General features: G+C 29.8%; 1 protein-coding gene across 4 annotated transcripts in view; it reads left to right on the forward strand.

Annotated features, from left to right (window-relative positions):
* The window catches only part of LOC116767323 (slit homolog 1 protein), a 59333-nt gene that overhangs the window by 26206 nt on the left and 11483 nt on the right, over window positions 1-21644 (forward strand). The window contains exon 1 of one of the 4 annotated variants that reach the window (XM_032657584.2): window positions 19049-19283. The exons of the other annotated variants lie outside the window; for them this stretch is intronic. The gene's annotated coding sequence lies outside the window, so the exon portion shown is untranslated. Of the gene's footprint in view, window positions 1-19048; window positions 19284-21644 lie in introns of those variants that run through there. 4 annotated transcript variants of the gene reach the window in all.

Here is a 21644-nt window from a genome sequence, read left to right on the forward strand (position 1 = left end):
TGTGTATTCAAACCACGGTAGAGTGCATTGCATTTTTGTCTATTGGTATGAGAAATTCTCGTAGTATTATTTAAAATAATTTGTTATTCTGTATGTAACGTTCCTCTATTAAAAAAGGTATAAGTCTTTTAAATTAAAACAACACACATTTCTAAGAATATTGTACTGGATTTCTGATATTGGATTTTGTATTTTATTGAAAGGAACAAAATTAAAATGTATGGATTACGCCTCCATAGACTTTTCTAAATTTATTACCTTAACAATCTCTTATATTTCATGAACCATATATCTATTTGAATTTTGCTCCTGATGACTTCTAGTTTGGCTTATTAAAAAAAATATACATTTTGTGAGCCAGAGCAAATGCTCTCAAAGTAGTTACTTTATACAGTCATTCACAGTTATTTACTGTTTATTCGTTCAGTAAACATACCGCACGAAGTTACAACTGACATTAAATAAGACGTCTTGCTTATTTATTTTATAAGTATACATCGCTTCGTACGTTCCACGTAATTGGAAAACTTGTCCTGGTTACAAAGCAATGTATATAACACAGAAAGTTTATGCAGCGCAAACATAGTGTGAACGTTCTATCGGCTGTTGTCGTGTAACTGGGACCGGTCGAACGTAGATTGATTGTTCATTGTGCTTTAGATCGTGGCACGACCGTTTGAAAGCACTTTGATCACTAAAATCGCATTTCTACTAAGAATCATTGTTTTACGACTCCCTTTTTACTAGATTTTACTTTTAACCTTTTATTATTAAATCAAAATTTATTTTTTGTTAAACGCACATAGAAATTAGTATTTCATTTGAAATAATGTGAACAAATTAAAATATAGTTACCATCGTTATGAACTTCGTTATCGTTATGAGACATACCTTTTATGTCGTTAAATTTATAACAGTAAGTTGTACTATTTAAAAAAATAAATAAATTTAAAGTACATTAATCTATAAATATAAATATCTCTATACCTAAATCTCACAATCTAGCCGAATGCATATCTTTTCCCGATAATTTTTAGTGTTTTATAAAACTTAAATAGTGCAATACTGCATAATTATTTAATGAAAACAATAGAATTCTTAATATTTTTCTATACTTCAATAATAAATCCTACGCGTATTGATGGACATGACATTGTTATAATTTAAGTGATTCCATCACACCCTAATGTAATTACAAGAGTGGCTGCGGAACGTGTCAATATGTACACTAAACTAGCTAGAGAAGTTGATTAATTCAGGAGATACAGCAACTGTCTAACCGGGCAATGTACTTGATTAGATTTTCCTTGATCCGATAGATTCACTTAAATGTTGGTACATGCTTTAATACGCTATTGTTGAGTAATTCAATCTTATACGCCGAGAAGCGTCCGATTAATATTCCGAGTGAAACCCCAGCTTCTCCTGAAATGATGATGAAATGGAGGAATTTTTATATTTTTTTAATAAAAATATCAGTTTTCTCAGCTTCTCCCGGGGGCTGAAGAGGAAGGTTTGATTTGAAATAATAATTTATACTTTCCTTTACATCTTATATAATGATTGTACTCTTGTAGCTACTGACCCTTTTTGTCTTTATAAAGTCAGAATTAATATTTCAAGTAGTATATTTATTTTAAAACACTTAAACAAGGAAGGGATTTGAATTTATGTATAAGTGTGACTTTAATTTTCTTGGCACGCTTGTTTAATGATACGTAACACTTGCTTTGTTTCAATTGTGCTTCAAAGTCAAATATAATTAAATAAGCATCTATATATAATGTATACTAACAACACTTAAAGCCTGAATGTACATGGCGTTTGAACAAACAGATCCTGAAACACAAATGATCTCGTTTATTTTTTCACCCTGAAAGTCTGTTTGACATGCTGGTAAAAGTTTTTAAGTAAAAGAAGAGAGAAGCAGGATTTAAAGATTGCACTTTACAAGCAAACTTGCAATTTGTTCTTCTAATAATGTTACTAGAGACCTTAATCTTTCCAAGCTTCTTGTGCGACCGGATGAACGAGGACTGTGCTAAATGGTCAAAGTTTTTTTGGGGAAGTGCTTAACACTATTTTTTTAAAGTAAAATGCGTAAGAATTGCATTAAAGTAATTAAAAATATCATGTATGAACCATGATATTGACAGACACATATAATACATTAAAAAGCGCAGATTCTTAAATATACATGTATATTGACATTAATCTTTAAACACAGTAAAATTTCTATCAAATTATTATAATTCGAATAATCAGTAAATCATATTGTTTATATTAAATAACTATGTACATTTTTTGTATCATTATTTAAACAAGGATTGACTTTGCATATTTATAATATAATTGAAAATTTAGCAGTAGTAGTATGTTGATAAATGACTTAGACAAATCCAACAGCCATGATAGGTCAGGAACAATAAATAAAAAAAAATCCTTGATCCGTGCAAAGACATGCACAGTAGTTTAAATGACACTAGTATTATTCGGATTTACTACGCGGATTTTATTATTTAAAAACTACATAATCCCGACGTTTCGGTTACTTTGCAGCAACCGTGATCACGGGCAGACGAGGATCTTAGATCTCATTATGCACAGTAGTTTTTCATTATTATTAATATTTGGACTCTCCTTTTCTGTCAAACGAACTGTCCGTTTCTTAAGTCAAACACATTCATATCTCTCCTCGAAGTTGCCTGTTCATTTATAACTTTTGCTGAAAACAATATAGCGGTTAAATGAAACAACAATATTGTAGCGAAATAGTAGCTCAAGTTTCTCGTAGCTCAAGTTCCTTGCATAAATCTATGAAACTTTTGAAACTTCATGTTAAGAAGTTGGTACTTATTTCTCAAAGTTCTGTACGCCGCACTTAATTTTCCACACACGCTTTTAAGTTTTCTATGAAATTGCTATTTTAAGGACGATTTAAGATAGAATAAACTAAAATACATCCAAACATATATTTAATTTGTTTAAGAGCTAAGTATGCTTAAATTACTAGCACACTAAATTGTTAATTAGTTTATATAAAATTAAATTCTATAAATTATTAAAAATGATTGTTACTTCCTAGTTGGTATAAATCTTTGCTAATAAATTACGGAAAGTTCTTTAACAATTGTCTTAAGCATCTTCAAGAGCAAAATTTGCTGCCAATTTTTGTTGGGGTCAATTGTTACAATAATTTTTGTTTAATGAACTTTGTATGTTCACAGTAGGTATGCGATTTTGTAAAAAGAATTTTATAAAAGGTAAGGCTTATTAATTCAATATAATATTAAGTAATTTTCTTGCCACCAGGATAATTTAATATTAGTTAAAAAGATGAATTCAGATTCACAATTTTATAGCTGAAATTACGTACTGCGAGAAAAGGTTTAACAAACCATTTTATTTTAAATCAAGTCGTTCGTAAATATGGATGACTCGATTTAAAATATACAAAATTAAAACGTAGTCGCATAGTCGTATTTGGTCATTTAACGACCACATACAATCATCATCATTTTAGTGTCACAGACACATTTACAGTCGAGGTGGCCTGGAGGTTAAAGACCCACCTCTCATACCTGAGGGCGCGGGTTCGAAACCTGGCACGTACCAATGCGATCTTTTCGAATCATATGTACTTTCTAAGAGTATTTAGACACCACTGATGGACAGTGAAGGAAAATATCGTGAGGAAACGTGGTCTTATAATTTCAAAATTATAAGATTGAAATTGCCAATCCGTCTTGAGCAAGCGTAGTGATTAATGCTCTAACCTTCTCCATGTGAGAAGAGGCCTTTGCTCAGCAGTGGGCTCCTATAGGCTGATGATCATGAAACATATTTCATTTTCATAGTATTTAATAACATATTTTATCCTCGGATTTTTGTCATGAGAAAAATAAGCATTCTTGAAGATCTAACTTCGGCTTGAGAAGACAGACATCTCTCCCTGTTTATAACACCGTTTAAAAACTTGAAGTATGTTAGAAACATCAATTTAAAAGTTTTTGAGAAATCGATGATTTTTAGTATCGATACGATATAACGGTCTTTGTCCATTGTCACAATAGATCTTATCAGAGTTCTTACTTAAGCTGAGTATACTTGAATACAATGAATGGGTTTTATCTTATGTTTTAATTATCCTTAAAATATCGCTAGATAGGAATTTCTCGGTGACCTTAGGAATGGTTTAATGCAATACTTTCATACAAATTTCAAAAACTTAAAAATAACGATCTGGTAGAACTTTAAAATAAAACTTATATTATGATATGAATCGCAAGCAAGGTTTAGAGCAATTTCATGTATTCTTTGGAAGTCGAAAGTTGTGTCCTGAACACGAGTTTTAATATTATTTAGATCTAAGGCTTTCGCGAGTTTTATTCATTTAAATAAGTTTTTATATTATTTTAGTAAACTCACGATGATAATATAACATGCATATTTATATTTAAAAAAACTGTGAATGAAGCAGTAGGATACATAATATGTAAATAAATATACATTTTTTGAAGAATTAAATATAGTATGTTTGTAAATGAATCGGGACTCAAATAAATGTAATCAACGTGGGTACATATTATTTATGAGCAAATAATTTCATTTATTACATCGGTATTGTTATAAAATTAATCACGTATTTTATTTTTCATTCAGATTAAAGCTTTCTATATGTAATTAAAATTGTTCGTATGAATATTTTATTCATCAACCGGTTATGCAATGTATTGGTTAAGTGTTTATTATCAGAAATTAATTATAGTGTCATTGTTTTAATACAATTCGCAGAATGCTGCAAATTGTGATAAAATTATTGTACTTTCGGGAAAGAGACAACTAAACAACGAGTTACAAATTGTTGTTACTTAACTTCGAAAAGCATATTTTGAAAAGCTGTGTTTTTAAATCCGAATAAGACGGGTATAATTTACAGATGTCGTTTGGGAGCTTTACTTCCGAATAAACAAGTTAAGCTATGGTATAAAATTTTAAAATAACACAAGCAAAAATATAAAATTTACAATAGTACAATGTTGTTATAATGGAAGTGGATTACAATATGGACGCTGTCAAAAGTTTAATTTTGTTTTACTCTAAAATAATTTTATAAGAACTCCGAGGAAAAAAATAGATAAATTATCTGGGTAAATGTACGTTTTTTTGTTAATCGAATAAAGAAGCAACTAATACAATATTTTTTATTACGAAAATAGATTGAAAAGTTATTGTTGATACAATATTCTTCACTACACGCTGTAATAACAAGGAGAAAAATACTTACGTCAGTTCTGACTGACTTCTAACAGTGAAATTTCAGTTGTGGCTTAGTATATATAAATATGGCAAAGGATATAGTTTCAATAAAAAAAATTAATGTTTCAAAATACAGTAATTTTCTCATGACAAATTTTATGAAATATATTTCTTTACTGTCAGTGTTAATGGTTAATACGCAGTTCTTTATCAAAAATATTTTTACAGCCGGAAGGCCAAGTGCTGACGTCGGACAATTTACATAAATTCCATTATTCATTCACGACTCCATCTTTTTATACACATTTATTTTGTTATGTAAAACGACGTGATTTATTTCATAGTGTTGTAGTACCAAAATATAAAAATTATAATTTGGAATTAAAAAAATAAATAAACAGACAACAACACAAAGCTTTAATTAATGCTTAGAATGGATAGCAGTTGTTGGGTTTTGTTGAAAATTTAATTTCGGTACATAAATACATCGTTTCCCATCGTTTATATTACTTTAGTACCTATAATATGGAACCTATGAATTAAAAATATCCTTTAATTAATGATAATCAAGAAATAAATATGAAGTTCTTAATATTCCTTAATGGCAAGGAACGTTCAAATCCAAAGCATTCCTCAACTTCTTCAGCCTTACTTTTTTTACCTGAAGATATTTCTTAAAGATAATTTTATAACATGAAGTGAATATGTCTAATGTTTTCTGGTACTAGGGACTCTGAAGAAATAAAAAGTCTAAAATTTAGACTACGTCTCCTTTACATTTAATATTTCCTTTCTGCAATAATTATGGCCCATTCTACAAAAATCTAGTAAATGAAAAATACTTAAAACACCTTTAATCAAAAAATGTTTCTCTTCGTTGGCCATGATATGCTTATTTCTATAGGTTCTCTTTCAGAATGTATAGTAAGCAAGGTGAAAATTATTACACTGAATTTTAATTTATTAACAAAACTTTATTATATTTATAATGTAATGTTACGGAAGGGTCTTTTTGTTTTTTCATCTAAGCAGTTTGTCACGATTATTACAATTCTTTACTCGAACATAAAAGGAAAATCCTGTTCAACATCAACCCGTTTTCTCTAAAATAGAAAACCTGGTTTTCTACAAACCATGAAATTTACTCGGAAATACGATCTGTTATTTTAATACTGAAACACGAGCAATACTTGTGGCTTCATTATTATGGTTATTAAATTCAGAGTCTTTATAAAAATTACATGAAATATATTAACAATCAAATGAACATAATAACTAAATAAATAAAGGATAAAACGGTAAAACGGTAAAACCTTTTATACAATCATAAATAATGATGATATCCAAGTTTCTTACATCTACCAACTCATTTAAATTAAACTAAGCTTTTCGGATACCATGTGTTTCATCATTTTCATATTGTGTGCCCGTGATAACGGTTGCTGTGAAGTGTCAAATAACCCCAACAACGGGATTATGTAGTAACAAAATAATAAAAAATGCACAATATCCCAAAAAGCTTTGTCTGTTTAGATAAATAATGATTTTGAAATTAAATATATGATCAAAAGTTATTAATACATTTTATGAACCTCCCACTATTTTGTTGAGATGTTATCCCTCGTACATAACGTGTGCCTTTGTACAAGAAAATTTGATTCAGCAAAAAAAAAACCTTAAAAGGATGGGTGTCAATATTTTCGAACGAAGCGATTCATATAATAATTTTCATACATTCATAACGTATTTCATCATATCGTAATTTTGTTCTTAACCATAATTACATTTCAGTTTGAAGGAATTTAAATTTAATTGTACTTTAAATTTGTATTACTATTATTACTTTTAGAATAGCTATGGTTCAATAGTAACAATAGACATTTTTGACTCTTAAATATTTTAGTGTAAACCATACGTATTTATTGTACAATAAGCTGTTATAATTATCTCAATCAGGCGAGTGAAATTTTTAAGTGAGCAATTTGGTTTTTCGAAAATGTTTTCAACGAATTGTGCAATATTAAATCATTATTTATATTAATCGAGAAAATAGATTTTTGGTGTATAGAATATGGAATCTGCAAATTCATTGTAGACATTATATTAAGATTTTCTTCTTTAAAATGAAAACCTAAATATTTTCGGAATGTTAGGTGAATTAAATGCTAATGAGATCTAAGATTTTCGCGAGTTTTATTAATTTAAATGCAACTAGTATTATTCGGATATACTACGCGGATTTTATTATTTGAAAAACTACATAATCCCGACGTTTCGGTTACTTTGCAGCAACCGTGATCACGGGCAGACGAGATGGGCACATCTCGTCTGCCCGTGATCAAATGCTATTTAAGAATAAGCTTCTATATAACAAATTGTCTTTACTTAAAGGCCTGAAAACATCATGAGGAATAAATTATGAAGCTGTTCTGTAATCTGAAAAATTTAAAAATGTGACTAAAAGATAAACTTACTATAACTGTTTTAGGGTTTCATATAAATCTTCTTTTATAATTAGTTTTTGACCTAAAAACGTAGCTATAATTTCAACTATAACTGGCTTAAATACATAAATAGCATATAAATTTAAAAGGTGATCTATTGCTACCAAAAGATAGGTGCAGTCACATCGAATTTACAACGATCACAACAGTACAGTACTGTGGTCTTAAATACCCTTCCATACCCAGAATAGAGTATGAGCTTGATTTTTAACTCATCTGAAAATAGTGGGATATTAGTGATTTTATGATATTTGAAACGAGACATAATTTTGCCAGCTTATACTTTATTTAACGTCGCCTCAGCCGAAGACATTAATTGATACTCCAGTTCGTGGTTCATAGCTTTGAGCTTCTAGTGAGAATGAAACGGACTCGTTTTCCTTGTGTAATTTTCTTGCCTCCCTGTTTTATGGGTGGCGAGAAGGTGTCTGGCAGTTTTTCGGGAAGATTTAGCAATGTGAGTCCCGAACATGCGAAAAGTATGCTTTTGGCGTATGTGCTCTATTAATTTATTACCATTATTTGGTTATGGTCTTCAAGTCTTTAAATTTTTCGATAAGGTAGTTTTAAACTTCACTAGTATTCTTTCTAGTTTGGTCAAATATTTTCCCGTAAAAAGACTTTATCTTAGCAACGTGTGATGATATTGTCCTTGTTTACGTTTTCTGACAACGAGGTGCGACATCATGCGTTACCCGCTAGAAATTTAACAACCTGCTGATTATTATAATTTTAAACTAACAAATTTAATATCTTGTTAATCTCTGTTAACCCGGCTTTTGGCTGGTGTTAAAAATTCAACATCTTATTTCAGAATCTTTTAGTTTCGGGAATTGCTCCTTGTGCCCTCAGCTTTGGCATAGAAGCTTGGAGTAATGAGAAAACTATCTTCGATTAAATATCCTTTCAAGAAGGTTTGAGACGTTAGTTTTTAAGTTAGTGTGCTTCCGTGAGGGTATATATCAGTCTATAGATATTATAATTAAATATTAATTGTCATAAATCATCACCTTCTTAAATTTCATCTCTTTGCCATTTAAATCTTGCCAAAATGGCATTTATTATAATAATAGTATAATAACAATACTTTACTCAGGTTAAAACTATGACGTCACCTGGGAGGTCCTCGTGGTGTTAACATAGTATTTTATGTATGTATCTTAATGAAAAGACACATATACATATATTATTACTCCTCGTGAATTCATCTCGGCCAATTTCCTGGTAGAAATCATTAATTTATTTCAGTAACCTTTGTGAATTCAACTGGTGAAAGTTCTGGGTATTAGGGAAAAATAAGTTATAATACGATCTATTTTCCAATATATTATTCGCATGTAATTTTATTTTATTGCATTTACTTGAATATTGTCCAAAACTCAAAGAAAAAATGTCCTATAATTTCGATTTTGTTTTTCTATTATTCGTATCTTTCTCTGATAATCTTTAATCAATGGATTTCCTTTTTAACATTGCTAGGCCTATTTTTAGAGCTCTCTTTGCCGCATACTATAAAAGAATGAAGGTTACACTATGTAAAGGCACAAGTAAAGCATGAAGGATACACTCACCAAATTTGAAACATAAAACGACAAAGTTGCAGGTAAAGAAGGGGGAAACTACATGTATTAATAACCGAAGAATGTAACGATGAAAAGGATCCATTCTTATGTAAGGAAATTTAACAAAGGATTGTCATATCAACTAATATGAAGTAACGAAAGATTTTGCTAGAAGGAAAAGTATAGTATTGTCTGCAGAGGTCCACTATATATCTATATATGCATGTGACAGATACTATTTTGTGAATAATATATAATCATACAAATTACATGAATTGCTTGACACGCTATTTTCCTACTGTTATCATTCGATAGTGACAATATATTAAAAATATCGACCACAATATTGACGTAAACGTATTGAAAAACTAGTAAGGAATAATGTTCAATTTTTATAAGATCCCTATTATTATAGAAACATCAAAAATGTGATTACATCTACAGAGCCACTGTTATTTCTTAATGATACTTACTAGTGTATACTAAATTGTACCATTATTACTATAAGTACTCTTACACAGCGCTCTAGATCAGTTATATTTTAATAAGAACGAGACAGGGTAAAACTAATGGCTTTCATTGACGGTACGAAAATATGAGGACATATTTTAAAAGGCCAGTGAGAACATTAACTTACACTTTTAATTAAATGTTATTCGTACTAATCACGAGACAATCACGTACAGTTTTTCACTGCCAAAATAGTCGTGCAGGAATCCTTACATAATCGAAAACCAAAATGTGTGCACTTCAAACTTTGTATTGATTTTTCTTTTTTAATACTAACGACATTCAATCTCCGTTTTTTAATCGAGGTGTGGTCACGACTTAGTTCACGATAGTCGTAAATTGAATCGAAGTTTTATTCCGAGTTAATTTATAACTTGTAACTTTTTCACTTTACAATATCACGATAATTGAAGATGAAATCTATGCTTCCCCACACTTCCGTTCCGATGATTGAACACCAAAAGAAAAGAACTTGAGAAATATTTATGTAAGAAGAGATATTTCTTAAGTTGGAAAAATTTTTGGTCAATCGAGAGAAAATAAAATGAAAGGTCCTTTCGGGCAAACGGGAGGATATTAAATATTCAAATCACAATACGATACAATACAATTTCCTTTCTAAGAATGTATATATATTTATTTTTACTTGCATCCATGAATTTTTATCTCATGATTAAAAGGAATTTGGTAACTCGTATTTCAATATGTATTTTAATTTGTTGACAGCGAATACTGTTTTTTCTGTTGCTTAGGGATCTTTCAATATTTTTGAGTATTTTGTTTACATACTACAAGTAATAAATATTGTGATTATTTCCTTTGTATAGTGAGAGTGAAATATAAAACCACATATAACTTCGCAATGATAACTATTGTTATCAAATTAAATTATATAAAATATAAACCCACTATATATATAGCTATGTGACATTGTTTAATTATTTTAATAAAGCGTAAAATATTTTGGAAAGAAATAGTTCCAAAACAAGGTATTATTTAAATGTCTTTATACAATGTTGCTGCAGTTTAAAATATAATGAGATCTAAGATTTTCGCGAGTTTTATTCAGTTTAAAATATTTCAAATAACATTCATCGCGTTCTATCACAATAATAATATTATACAAGTATATATCACGCAATCTTATATTTTCGCTAACGAAGACTCTTCTTGACTTGGAAAACACTTTTTGATTTCGGCTTATGTGATAGTAGATGTAGGTTTAAGCTGAATAGTTTGTAGAATAAAGACTTGCTTCAGATTGTTGTTGTTTTGGTTCAGATCACAATTTTATACTGTAGAAGTTATTAAATTGATACAAACATTTTATTAAGACGTATATTTTTTTTGCTACTATTTTCAACAATTTAAATTTGAATCTATCTAAATATATGCTACAAATAAAAAGCCCTTGAAAGTTGAAACTAGTTATAATAAAATAACTTTCTTCCGAAATAAACCTCAAGATGTTTTCGGTAGCGATTCAGAAATGGACGATAAGGTGAGGAGTTGTAAATACAACTCTATACAACAAATAACAAGTTTTTTAATTACAACTATTTAGTTAAAATAGAGTAGAGTAGAGTCCTAGATCTAATGAGAAGTTACCAAATTATACATATTTCTCATTTTAAAAAATCATTCCTATCTTAGTACTGATGAAGAACAATATTTACTGTATGGGATTTTAATATTAAAAGAATATAGTTTTTAATAAGATGTTACGCTCTTGTAAGGCAGCTTAGGACTCAAAGAATCTGCGACATTATACTGATGGTGTATGTCTGGAGGTACCCACTTGGTACGGGAACATTTGGGTTTTAATTTACATTCATATTACGTCATCGTGATTTGAGACTACATCTTTTATCTTAACAAGCACACTAAGTTTGTCTAAATTGCAATTGTAAATTCAAATTATAAAATGTTAAGTATTTGTGTTGAATTTTAAAGAGTGGTTTTTTGCTATTGACGTTTCCAAAACTTACATGCACATGTATGTTATAAAAACATGATATAAATATTTTTATGATAATTACTATTATATGAAATGCAATTTTATTTTCATATAAATGAAACAAATAGTGCCTTTACCATTTGCTTGGATACATGTAATATTAGGCTTTAACAACGGGGCTAAAAGAAAGTAATTAAAAATCGAGAAGATTGTGATAGTTTTTAGATAGTGGGACAGATTCAATCTATTTTTTAAAAGTGTGTGGTTAAAAAAATAATCTCCGGTCTGCTGATACCGGTTTTACAACACATATTTACATTGTTCCCGTGTAAATATTATCTACTGAAAATGAGTACGGAATACAAATATTTATTCGTTCATACGAACATTTCATAGCATAGCGTACAAAGTTAGGAGTTTACAGTTCGTGGAACAGGTTTAACAATAAGAGCGAACAAGGGCACGTAAAGTGGTTACTAAGTAAGTGGGATGGTTATAAAGGAGGGTGAGGGTAGGTTGCGTTATAAGCGTTAAGTCAGTGGCTGGAAATTGTTAAGATATTTCTAAAAGTAAAAAAAAATACATTGCAATAATTTCATATTTTCTTATCGATATTTTTTTATTAATTAAAATATATTTTACCTTACTTTTTCTTGTTTATATTAAATAAAATATATACAAGTAATTAAAACGAACGGATCATTTTATGTTTTTTTTTTTAATTAAAAATATAAATGTACAATAAAATTTTTATATTTATTCTGTCTTCTGTAACCTCTGCAAAATTGTTTCTGTGGTTGAATTAACAATTTAGTAGACTACACTCCCCTTACATTTACACTTTACCTTTATACTTTGAAAGTTTTCTTGAAACGCAGACCTTAATTTGATTCCGTACGGGTTGAGTACAAGAATAAATGATAAAAATCATGGCTGCTGAATTTTCGGTTTCACGTTGAAATCATAAATCTAATTTACGGCACATCTCAGCCTTTAAGATGTTTTGCGGTCTAATTTATTTGATAATTATATTAAAAATGCCCTTATTATTCATCAGAGTTGCAGGAGAGACAAAAACGATTATAAGTTTGAAAAGTAATGATTATTTTATAAAGACGATTCAAGTAAAAAGGTAATGAACTCACTAATTGGATATTTTAACATTGGAATACATTTTTATCCATGTAATACTTTTACTGAAGGTAAGATGCGTTGCACGTAGGTAGATTTGTAAGGCTTTGATATTAAATTGGCTTTGATAGACGGAGAGTGTTTTATCTTATTTCGTTTGGGATCTCGCCTTTTTAGGGGAAATATATCGAACTCCATTTTACTGGTGACTCACAGAATTGGATTTGCGTATGAGATTTTTTTTCTTCATATTTTTTAATAACTTCTTTCACTTTTTTCAAAAATACCGTATTTATGAAAGTTATTTAATATAATATAATTTACACATTTTACTGTTATCAAACAAATACAATAAATTAATTTATATTTTATGTAAATAATTTCAAAATTGTAATTAATTTTTTCATAGTTTATAAACTTTAAGTTTGTTTATAACGAGCTATATATCTTGGAACCAGTTTCATCAATCAATGTTAAAGAAATAGCGTTTTATCAAGGCTTTTGATGGACAATTAAATATATCGAACATCCCACCACGCGTTAATGTCTGTTTAAATGTATTAACAAGACATTAAATTAATAGCTGTTCTAGAGGTCCGTCAAATGGCCAACGGACTGTTAATCATGTATTTTGTAAATGTATTTTCAAAACTCAAATGTCCAATCCCACCCCTGATTTTTTGTAGTCATAGTAACAGCATCTTTTTTGTCATTTTCGACTATTTAATTGTATTTATTAATAAGGTGAATTAAAATTTCTTTTTCATATGATAATTTCAAAATTTTGCCCTCGGTTTTTTTATGACATCGCAAATCAGGTACTCTTTTCATTACTTATAACTTGAACACAATTTATGCCAATAAATTGACGACATGATTTTGACGGGTGACACCTAGCAAACTTAAAAGAAAGCTTTTTGTGTGCCAAATCTATGCAATCAACGATATATAAAATTAGGTCGCATTAGCTAACAGGTGAGGTATCGACGGATTTATACGATCAAGGATAAAGTGTTAAACGCTATAACTTCAATTTGATCGTCTTATAACAAGAACGAATAATTTGGTAGCCGGTCATTTAACGTGTAATTTAATAATGCCTTGTTAATTTTTCATCGTGGGCCGTAAATATTATGACTGACAATTATATTTTTGAAAGTTCCCCGAGATTTAACAAACAGAGCTTGATGAAAACTGGTCTTAATCTGAAAAATTAAACGTGTATTATTTTTAGTATAAGAATTTTTTCTGACGCTCTCATTACCAGTGAAGAAAGTCAATAGCATATATAACCTCGTTTTGGTATTCGTATGTCAACAAGCGTTGACATTCACAATAACAGTTATTCTGGACTTTTATTTATTTTTCATTTTCATTAATAAAGCAAGCAACTATCAAATGCTATGATATATTAATATATTCATTGGTGCATCCATGAATACATTGTCACAGTATGTTCAAATTTTAGTTAAGGGGATCATTGTATTGCTATAATTGGTCATATAGATTATTTGAAATAGACTTGCTAGAAAATAATTATCTCAAACCTTTTAAAGCGTCCTTGAAGCGGTAATAGCATTGAATTTATTTGCTTCATACATAATAAAATCTGCGTGTGAGTTATCCTTAAATATTTAAATAAAAAAACATATATAAATCATAAATGCATGTTTCCGAAATATGAAGTTATGCAATGAATATCACCCGTATATTAAAAATGTTTCAAAACATAAATCTAGCAAGGTTGGCGGGCAGATTCCTTTCATTGCATGTTCATTCGTCTTGAAGAACTTTTATAAAGTTCCCACGGGATACAGGAATAATAGAATGAGAATATATATAGCCCTGCTCATGACAAAGTACTTCAAGAGCTTTGAATTGCTCAGTATTTGAGTGTAACTTAAGCCTCACGTTAATGTACCGAGTGTATCAGACTCTCTGGACGTTTAATTATACGACTCAGTGGGCTGCATCATATTTTAAACTTACTTGTTATATTTTATAGACGAAGGCCATTATTTTTTACAACATAATAATAATTAATGTTGGTTCAACAAGCGGTATACTGCAATTTAAATTTATTATGCATAGCGTAAAATGTTCAAGTTTCTTTTTTCTAGTTCAGAGTTCATTATTCATTCATATCAATTTTCTAGACTACCTTTATGTACATAATTCTCGATTGGATGGTTGTAACCGAAGTAAAGAGAAAGATTTTTATATATTTAAATACGAATATTTTATTATGGGAAGGTTAATCATTGATAGAATATTGGTGATATTCTTATATTATTGACACTAATGTAATCAACAACATGCAACATTTATGATGTATGAGACGTGATTTTATATTGCATTAGAAGTTGCAACACGATATGTAGGTTATCAAAAATAATGGGTAATATTATTAGAAAGTATCATAGATAGGCTAGTTAGATAGACCTACTCTCTTACTACTAAGCTGATGTCACGAATAAGAATATATGTATTTAGGAATACGTATATACATAGTCGTATTTACAACTGGGCCAAATATAGGCTAAAAAATGTTGGCAGGTTATATGTCTATTGGGAAAAGCCAAATGAAAAAACTGAAGCAGGATGATGGTAGTGTAGTGTCCAAAAAGTGGAAGTTTTAAGAAAAATTAGAACTTCTATAGTAGGCTCTACGATACAAACGCAAAGCCTGTTTCCAGTGCGGTTATAGATTCTAGAACCAAACTAACCCGATACTTTATAGAGGAAATCCCGGACATCAGTCTGTATGAGAATGAGATCTCCTTAAAACAGCTAAAGAAAGACAAGGCATCGGGTGAGGAGGCAATTACTTCTGAATTTTTGAAAGCGGCTGGTTCACCGCTACTTAAGGTCCTTCAGAAGCTTTCCAATTCTGTCTTGTTCGAAGGTACCACGCCTGAAGCGTGGAACAAGAGCGTAGGGGTGTTATTATTCAAGTAAAGTAATAACAACTGAACAACTATAGATCAAGCTCCCTCTCGAGCTATGTTCACAAGCTGTTTTCTCGAGTCATCGCAAAAAGTCTATAACTCAGGTTTGATGTGTTTCATTTCCGGAAATGCTATAGTATCGTAGATCACATACATACCGAAGACCGAAGCCTGAAACCGAAGGCCGAAGAGTATAGACTGAAGAGTATTCCTTGCTGCTCCGATATTTGTGGACTACGAAAAAGCCTTTGATTCGGTCGAAACAATGGTGGTAATTGAGTCTCTCCAGCGATGCCATATTAACTATAGGTATTTCAAAGTTCTGAAGTATTTATATAGAAACGCCACTACGTCGGTCCGACCTCAGAAAGAAGAGTTCGAAGCCAATTGATTGACTTAAAAGAGGCGTAAGACAGAAAGACGTCATATCTCCAAAACTGGTTACGGCCTTTCTGGAAGAGCCCTCAAAGCTTCTAGAATGGGAAGAACTGGACATCTATATTAACAGCGAATACAAAACTAAGATTTTTTTTGATCTAAGATTCCTTTGCTATCACTATCTTAAATTTAATTAATAACATAAGTTCCAAAAATTTATTTGCTATTAATAGTGATAAATTTTTCTCGTTTTAAAATAGAGAAATGTGAATAACTATTAATAAAAAAGAAAAATTAAAAGTCAGTGTTGAAATTCTCAATATTTTATGGACACTTTGACTTTACCGCTACTTTTCTTTTATGCGAAATGATAAAACGATGATTGTTTACCAAAATAAATATTTTTTCACCATACATTTGGTGTTTCGTAGGAGTACTATTAATATCTTGCTATCACTTTTTTCTAGAACCTGATAGATACGGCTGTTTTTATAACATTTGTAATTTTTTTGTTATTCACGTTAGGGCGCAATCTGATGGAGAGTAATAAGTAGTAATAAATATTATGCCTTAGTAGTGTTTAAATTATCAGGTATATTATACCCCCACAATGCATCAGACACTAATTTTAGTGGCCCATACGTATATCAACGTATCATAATTAGCGTGATGTTTATGGCTTTGTTTATTAATTTCATTGCAATGTATATCTTCCGTTGCAGTGCCACGTTGTATTAGTGTTACATCTGATCAATTATTATTCTGCAGGATTGTATAAAGTTCTGCATCATTAAAGGGTGAGAGATAAATTTCTAAATGGATAGCCTTGTTCTATTCTCATATTATATATGAGTTAAAATAATTTCATTAAAATGAGAAATTTAATTGTTCTGTATTATACAGTTACTTTCTTTATAGTGGTTCTAATTAGTGGTGAGAAAATAATTGTGGATTGCAAGCGGGGTTTGAATAGTATGGCGAAGATAGTTAAAGGAGTTTGATATGTTAAATGAGGGCCAATCTGACTTGGGACCAATGAAAATGATATATTTTATTTTTTATTTCGTTAAAAATAAAAATAAATAAATTTCTGTTTGTATTGAATAAAAATTATTCCTAACACAGAATCGAGGATGTGTCACATGTAACCATTTGATAAAATAAATACAACTATTTCAATTTTAAGACAGCCGGAAACTTCAACACTCCAGATAATAATGAAGCTTAGTATGTATTCAAAAAAAATCATTTACAAATAAGAATAACGTTTTGTTAGTTTTGCAGAATTATTTAATATTCAGTTTTATAATTTAGATATTATAAAATTAATGTTTATGTCAACGCACTTATGGGCTACAGCAACTGAGGTTGCTTTTTTCACTACAGACTTTAAAAAAATGTATAAAATATTTTATTAATTCAATCTGCGTGGAAGTTTAGTGACTGAATAAATATCTTTTTGTTAAAAGTGAAGGCTTTTAAAGAAAAATATTAATCATTTCTGAAAACATATCCGAGACGAGGTGGATAAAATAAAAAAAAAGCCATTACTAGATCTCACATTGTGATTCCATACAATAATCCTTCCTTGTCTGTAATGTTAAGAAAATCTTTAAAATAAATTTAATTATTTGTGATCTTCTTTAACTGTTCTAACAAATTAAGGATTCAAATTTGTTTAGGACGAGTTAGAATTGTTAATACAAATACTGGCCTCTCACAATATTTTATATGTAAGCAGTTGTAAGTGATCTTATCCTGAAGGATATTTTTATGGAAAAAAAACATTGAAGTGGTTGTTTTAATTTTAGTCATGAGTGGTAAAAGGTTTTTTTACCCTAACCATAAACATATTATTATGTTACAAAGAATGGAGACATTCCTTGTATTTTACTTCAGTTTGAGTTGACTACTGTATATATGAATTTCATCTTTTTGCATAGTTTTTTATTTGCTTAGAACTCAACAAATATAAAAATATAGCAGAAAGACTGCGAGTAAATGTAATCCGTATATTTGTATAATATTCTCTCTCAAATCCTTCACACAATACACTTTTCAAATGCTATAAAATTATTATAATAATTTAGATTTGATTTGATTCAGCTAGTACTTACGGCTCATGATATAATTGATTATGTAATTCTGGAAGTAACATGGTTTCAATACATCATATGTTAGTTAAAACAATATTTGTACTCTAATTTTAATACGTTCTTATACAACGAATTAAAAGTTTTTATAGAATATTTAACTACTAACAAGTAAAAGATCGACTGTCCTAAAATTTTATTGGATATAACTTTAAATTAGTTAATTATAGATTTATAAGTTAAATTTATAACCATTTTATTAAAATAATTTTAATTTAAAACGCACTCATATAAATCACTGAAGAAATTTATTACTGGGACTGAATTTAATTTTATAAAACAAGTGAAATATAATATTATCTTTACAACTAATTAATAAACATGATCCTATTCTGATGTTTAAATTTTGCTGTGTTTGATGTATACGGATTGGAGACAACACACTATAAGAAATAAACGAATATTATATCAAGTTTAAATTATACAAATACGTACAGATTGTTAGGAAATCTCAAAAAATATAATCAATATAAACTTCAACGATTCAACAAACATATTAACAGAGAATAGTTCTTGATGTGGGTTCAGCGACTCGCTATCAGAAGCCGTGAACCGGCAGTTCGTCAAAATGATATTATTCCCACAATGTCGGACGGAGATGAGCGATCAAATCATAATAGATGATCTACCAAAGGGGCCTGGGCAGTCGGTGCCAATCTACGTCCCACTCGTCCATGTAATACGAACTCTTTAAACTCTGTGAGAATCTTAGCTAATTAATTATTTGTACAGTCATGGTGACAAGTGTTTTTATTCACAATCCTAAAAATTTTCATATATAAAATAGTGCGTGTTTTAAATCATTCTGTTGTTTTGTGCATTTTTTTAACATCTTGTTATGACTGGATATTAGGTTATATAATTTTACTTACTGACATAAGGTAATCTGTTTTATTTAAATTATATACTCGTATGTTAAGGTTTGACTTAGAATTCTATTTCATTTGGTGTATTGAAAGACTATTACGTATAACATGTCCAGTTTTGGTAAAAATTTATATTATTAAAAAAAAATATCATCAGTATTGATTGATTACGTTTAATAAATGTAATGTCTAAATAATGTATAATAATAATAGAAGTCCATAGAAAAACTAATAGATACTGTCTGAATTTCTTGTATGCTACTATATAAATAGTCAAAATATACATCCCTGGTAAATTTGTTTTAAACTTCCGTATATTTGAACTTTTTAAATTGAAAATATATCAGTATGCTGAATATTAAGCAGGAAAATTGTGTACCGTTCCGCCTTTTATGAATAAAACAATAACATATGTATTGTTCGTAATCTGATTATAGCTCAAAAGCATTTTACATTGATTCTTATCAGGTAAATTATTGGTTGTTTCAAATTAATTTTAAATTCACTTATTATATGTAGGAAAAATTATTTAACACAAATATATTAATAACGGAGTTTTTAAGTAATTTTATACAGTTAATACTTTAAATATTATCAATATGTTGATGATAAACTTTTATTTATACGAATTATTTAAGAAACCATGTCTTTATTCGAATAGAAATACTATAATAATAGACTATTATTTTAGTTGAATAAATATTAAGGTTAAGCCAAAAAACCAATTTTAAAAGGAAAGCAAAATGTGTAAAAATTTTAGATCCGAATTCCGAAATTTAGATCTCGCGAAATATTTACGCCACGTACGATGTTTTTCCATTATCGTAACCATAAAATCATTTACCCTGCCTAACATACATTGGAACATTTGTGATAACCCTTATATTTCGGTTTCGTAAAGTTTTCAACAAAAAAAGGGAAAACATACATATTTTTATATATATTTTTCGTTTTGACTACACTATTTACAGTCATATTCTTCTGAGATTGTGAGGGGATGTGATTTTTGAACTTTTAAAGAATTTTATAGTAGTACCATTTAGTCTAAAGTCTGCCACCCTCAGTTTTGAGTAATGCAGATTACTGGCATACGAGGACCGCGGCCGCAGTTAGAGTAGGATTTAGCGGCGAGCGATTTCTTTTTGGAACTAATAATTCTCCAGTTTCGGGCTTCTATCCAGAAGAGATACGCCCAGTTCTTGCGCTTTCCAGCCTGCCAATTAAGCCTAAAATCAGTAGTAAATTATGCCACCAAAGGTAGAATGGTATCACTTCAGTTATAGCCTCCCCATATGCAAAGGATCTACAGGGTAGAGTAACAAACTCATTACTAATGGTATGACGTAAATAAGTGACGGTCATCATACCAGTGACTTATACCGCTATATTCGCAATTCACTGTAAAATTCATGATCAGGCAAGGGATATATCGATTCAGATATAACCAGGCAATGGTTAGTAGAGATGAGATTTCGATGATATGTCTATTTGGACCTGTCGTCTGCAAAAAGACAATTGTATAGTCATCCATCACATCCGGAACCCTATTAGTTTTATTAACTAGCAAGGAAGTACTTGTCGAATAGTGTTGATGATGATCAGCTTATGTAGAAACGGACAGTCTTGATGAGATCTAACATTTTTTAAAAAGATCATCGGTGCTGTAGGGTATTGTTTATTTTCACCTCAGTAGTAATATTGAGATATTCGAATAACCTGGTCCTTCTTTTTACCTCTGTGACCAAGTCTTCTCCTCTCGTCTTTATGATACACACCCGATAAAATGAAAATCTTTACTTATCATACTCGGCTAAAATTTCAACACAACTATATAGAGCTAACATTAATTCGGCTTCAGTAAACGACGTACTGGATCCGGCGAATGGGTTGGCGGCATGACTTTGTCTGGGGCATAGTTATTATGCGAGCGGGTCACATTATAGCTTCCTATCAAGAAAGTCGAATATAAGTAGTGAATAAAAAAATCTTGTCTACAGATAAGAGTTCGATAGGGAACTTTTTTAAAGAATATATTTTCTTTTCATTACCTATATTTATAATACTTAAAATCTAATAAGTGAAAAATGTTAATTGCTATACAACAACTGCACTTTTGTACACGACCTGTTTCCACTATAAAGAGGTTATTGTAATAAATTTTAAATGAGTGTAGCTAGGAAGGTCACCACTGAGCTCATTGTAGATTTAAAGCGTTGAAAACAGTTAACAAAGCTTAAAAGAAACGTAAATAAAAGAAAGGTTTATATCAATTTTGCATCAAAAAAACCTTCGACCACCGCTGCTATATCGTCGCTACAATTTTCGTAGCTGACTTTCTTGAAGAACCGAAGTCCAATATAAGGGCTCAGTTATGAA

The sequence above is a fragment of the Danaus plexippus genome (genome assembly GCF_018135715.1).
Source record: "Danaus plexippus chromosome 9 unlocalized genomic scaffold, MEX_DaPlex mxdp_24, whole genome shotgun sequence".
NCBI classification, from domain to species: domain Eukaryota; kingdom Metazoa; phylum Arthropoda; class Insecta; order Lepidoptera; family Nymphalidae; genus Danaus; species Danaus plexippus.